We start from the raw sequence: 5,161 nt of genomic DNA on the forward strand, positions 1-5,161 counted from the left end.
TGGTCCTAGTTAAGTCCTGGTTTAGTCCTGGTTTAGACTTGGTTTAGTCCTGGTTTAGACCTGGTTTAGACCTGGTTTAGACCTGGTTTAGTCCTGGTTTAGGCCTGGTCCTGGTTTAGTCCTGGTTTGGTCCTAGTTTAGTCCTGGTTTAGTCCTGGTTTAGTCCTGGTTTAGACTGGTTTAGTCCTGGTTTAATCCTGGTTTAGTCCTGGTTTAGACCTGGTTTAGTCCTGGTTTAGTTCTGGTTGAGTCCTGGTTTAGTTCTGGTTTAGTCCTGGTTTAGTCCTGGTTTAGTTCTGGTTTAGTCCTGGTTTAGTCCTGGTTAAGTCCTGGTTTAAATCTGGCTTAGACCTGGTTTAGACCTGATTTAGACCTGGTTTGGTCCTAGTTTAGTCCTGGTTTAGTCCTGGTTTAGTCCTGGTTTAGTCATGGTTTAGACCTGGTTTAGTCCTGGTTTAATCCTGGTTTAGTCCTGGTTTAGACCTGGTTTAGTCCTGGTTTAGTCCTGGTTTAGTCCTGGTTTAGTTCTGGTTTAGTCTGGTTTAGTCCTGGTTTAAGTCCTGGTTTAGATCTGGCTTAGACCTGGTTTAGACCTGATTTAGACCTGGTTTAGTCTTGGTTTAGTCCTGGTTTAGTCCTGGTTTAGAGTCCTGGTTTAGACCTGGTTTAGTCCTGGTTTAGACCTGGTTTAGTCCTGGTTTAATCCTGGTTTAGTCCTGGTTTAGACCTGGTTTAGTCCTGGTTTAGTTCTGGTTTAGTCCTGGTTTAGTCTGGTTTAGTCCTGGTTTAGTCCTGGTTTAGTCCTGGTTTAGTCCTGGTTTAGTCCTGGTTTAGTCCTGGTTTAAATCTGGCTTAGACCTGGTTTAGACCTGATTTAGACCTGGTTTGGTCCTAGTTTAGTCCTGGTTTAGTCCTGGTTTAGTCCTGGTTTAGTCCTGGTTTAATCCTGGTTTAGTCCTGGTTTAGACCTGGTTTAGTCCTGGTTTAGTTCTGGTTTAGACCTGGTTTAGTCCTGGTTTAGTCCTGGTTTAGTCCTGGTTTAGTCCTGGTTTAGTTCTGGGGGTTTGTTAAAACATTGAGCAGAAGAATCACATAAACTTTCAAACAAAAGTCAGTGCAGCTCCTCAGGTGGAGTCAGATCTGCGTCTGTGTGAGGAGAGGATCAGTTTGGACGTGTTCAGGGTCTAATGTTCTCCTGTGGTCCTCAGAAAGTCCTGGGGTCCTGAAGGTGGAGCCAGACTCAGACCAGTTCTTGAGTGGAGAGATCATCTCTCTGACGTGTGAGGAGCAGTGGTCTGTGAAGAGGATCAGGACTGAGTCTGACCAGGTCCAGTCCTGTGGGAGAAATAAGGACTTTGGTCGCCTCAGTGGGTCCAGCTGTTTTATTGATGGCCCCTCCTCCTCTGACTCTGGATTGTACTGGTGTGAGTCTGCAGCTGGACTCAGGGGCCCACAGCGCCCCCTCTCTGTCACAGGTAACTCTACATTTATACATTTATACATTTATACATTTATACATTTATACATTTACAGTGAGGCAAAAAATATTGATTCAGCCGCCAACTGCAAATTCTTCCACTTAAAAAGACGAGAGGCCTGTAATTTTCATCATGGGCACAATTCAACTGTGAGAGACAGAATGAGAAAAACAATCCAGAAAAGCGGGCGATTTTCCAATAAAAAATGTTCACTCTGTATATTCACCTTCATTATTGTTTTCACTACTGGCCATACATCGTTTGAAAGCTTCATTTATCAATAAAACAACCATATCATTCATTTTATGCCGTACAACGAGCCCAAAACACTATAACTTAAAAATTCACATCATAAACAAAGAATAAGATACACGTTTCTTACCTTTGAGCGGTTCTGTCGGTCCAAAACGCGTTCAATCCATGAAAAGTTGTACTCAATAAATCCGTAATAATCCACAGAAAAAGAATATCAAGTTGTTTTTCCATAAAATAATTCCATGTGGGGAAATAATCCAGAAAATCGTCGTCCGTATGAGTGGATGAATCCGTGAATGAAAATATTCTGTCTCTTCTCCGCCTCTTCTCCCGCTCTCACTTCCCTTTCTCTCCCGCTCTTGGGTGCGCTTGTTTTCCTCACACTCTTAGCTTCAAAATGAGACCCTCCCCGCTGTTGTCGGTGGCGGGGTTTAGGTGGGACAAGCCGCTGAAGAAGCTAACGCACTCACGTACTTCCTGGCTTTACGCACGCGTCATCAGTTTGTTTACGGGAAATCTCTTCAGTCATTGGATCTTCCAGAAAGTGATTGACATATTGTTTTAGCCAATCACCAGAGCTTTCAAACGGTGGGTGGGACATTCAGATTGTATTGGAAACAGATGCTGTGTTTAGAAGCGTAAGAGAGGGAGACAGGGAGCAGTGCGGGCGGGGCCATACTGGGCAGATCTGACACTTGGAAGACAATTTTGGCTACTTTTAGTTTTTTTTCTTGAGAAAACATGGCTAAAGCACAGAATAATAATTATTATTATAATAACAATTATTATTATTATTATATTATTATTATTATTTTGGCACAAATTTGGCAATCTTGTGTTGAATTGTCATTTTGTTTACACAAAGGCTCACAGCATCAAAACCCTTTGTCCTAGAGATCTGAAATTCTACACAGTTGTTGCCAACAACTTGAACAATGAGTGTAGTGAGTCACAAATGCCTAGAATGAAGTATGACCAAGCTAAGGCCTTTATTTTTTATTTTTATTTTTTTTCGAAGCAAAAAAAAAAAATTTTTTTTCAATGTTTAATTGACTGTACTGTAGGTGAGGCAGCACTCACAGTCTTCATGTACATATCTACAGAAACTAGAAGGTCTAAGCTTTAAAATGGTGCCTCACACAATTCTAAGGTTCTAAGGTTTTCTTTTAATAAGCTATGGCATTTGGATATGAATTTATTTACAAATTGTGGTGGAAAATAAGTATTTGTTCAATAAAAAAGTCATGTCAATACTTTGTTATATTCCTTTTGTTGGTAGTGACAGTTTTCTGTCCTCACAAGGTTTTCACTGTGGTTGGTGTTTTGGCTCCTTCCTCCTGCACATCTCTTCTAGAGCTCTGAGGTTTTGGTTTTGTCACTGGGCAACACAGACTTTCAACTCCTTCCAAAGATTTTCTCTGGGGTTGAGATGTGGAGACTGGCTCGGCCACTCCAGGACCTCCAAATGTTTCTTATGAACCACTCCTTGGATGCCCGGGTGGTGTGTTTGGATCATTTTCGTGCTGAAAGACTCAGACACGTTTCATCTTCAGTGCCTTTGCTGATGGAAGGAGGTTTTCACTCAGAATCTCACCATACAAGTCCCCATTCATTCTTTCTTTTACACGGATCAGTCGTCCTGATCCCTTTGCAGAAAAACAGCCCTGGTTCCCCCTGTGTGGCTCTGGGATTTTTGTTCACCTCTTGTGATCATTTTGGGTGAGATCTTCCACAGAACCTCAGATGGAGGGAGATTATCAGTGCTCTTGTATGGTTTCCATTTTCTATGATTTGCTCCCACAGTTGGTTTCTTCACTGCTTCCCTGCTGCAGATTCAGTCTTCTCAGCCTGGTGCAGGTCTACAGTTTAGTTTCTGGTCCTTTGACACTTCTTTGGTCTTGGTCATGGTGGAGTTTGGAGTTTGTGACTGTTGGAGGTTGTGGACAAGTGTCTTTTAAACTGAATCAGTTCAAACAGGAGACATTAACACAGGAAACGAGCGGAGGACAGAGGAGCCTCTTCAAGAACAAGTTACAGGTCAAACATCTTGCTTAGGTGAAATACTCTGGATTCTGTCTCTCACAGTTGAATTATGCCCATGATGAAAGTTACAGGCCTCTCGTCTTAAGTGGAAGAACTTGCCCAACCGGTGGCTGAATAAATACTTTTTTGCCCCACTGTATACACATTTTATTGGTTTGTAAAGCTCTTAATTGTCTTAGTCCTGTTTATTTATCTGATCTCCTTTAATCATATGAGCTTCTCGAACTCTCAGGTCCTCAGGTCTCATCTTTTAACTGTCCCAAGAGTCAAACTAAAACTCACGCTGAGGCGTCGTTCAGCTTTTACGGCCCCCGTCTGTGGAACAGTCGACCTGAGGACCTGCGAGTGTTCACATTTTTAAAAGTAAACTCAAAATGTTTAGAGCGTTTTCAATCCAGCTTTTAATTGACACTTTTACTTGTTTTAAAATTAAACTATTATTATTATTAGGCCCGAGCGCCATGGGTGGCATAGGGCCTATTGTTATTGTTCAGTAGTGCGACGCACTGCTGAAAATCTCAGTAAAATGTCCCCTTTCCAAACACACAGTCACATGTCAGTGACTGGTGCCCGCTGACATGGCACGGTGGCATTGCCCATTTGCCGCGACAGCGGCATAATTGTTATTGTTCACCCCAAAACGTGGTCATCATTAACGCTTGTAAACTCCAAAATCATGCATTGAGTATGTGAGTAATTAAAGAAGTGGAGCCCACGAGTGCATTACTGGACACTAGCACTTTCCAATGACATACATGTATGTACCACCATAGGTGGCACTTTACTGTTATTGTTCTGGTTTTCTTATTATTATTATTTTCCTCACCCCCCTGAGCACAGTTCGACAACTTGTCATCGACGAATTGAAAAATGCCAAAATAGGAATTTAAAAAATACTCCGAATCAAAAAACAAAACAAAAATGGCGCGACAGCGCCCCCTGCAAAATCAAAACATTGCACCTATGGCTCTACCCGAAAAATCAACTTTGTCGTAGACAAACAAAATTCAGGTGGTGGATAGGTCTTGTCTTTCCAAACCAAAAAATATATATTACGTGGTTGCTAGGCAACCAACAGGAAGTGGGCCATATGTTTCCTGTCCATGTATTTGAACAAACTCATCCAAGGGCGTTTGACCCAGACTCACCAGAATAATTCTAGACAAGTGGGACATGCATCCATTTTTTAAAATTTTTTGATGTGAAGTATTTGTAAATTCCTATTTTGTGATCTTGAATTTTATGCAAAAGTTTATGAGTTTTCGTCAGCGGCAAGTGTATGAACTGTGCTCAGGAGGGTGAGGAAAATAATAATAATAAGAATAATAAGAATCAAAAACAGAACAATAACAATATAGTGCCACCTATGGTGGCACATATATATG

This window comes from Boleophthalmus pectinirostris, unplaced genomic scaffold (assembly GCF_026225935.1).
Source record: "Boleophthalmus pectinirostris isolate CB_2022bp ecotype Guang Dong unplaced genomic scaffold, ASM2622593v1 HiC_scaffold_20, whole genome shotgun sequence".
In the NCBI taxonomy this organism is placed as follows: Eukaryota; Metazoa; Chordata; class Actinopteri; order Gobiiformes; family Gobiidae; genus Boleophthalmus; species Boleophthalmus pectinirostris.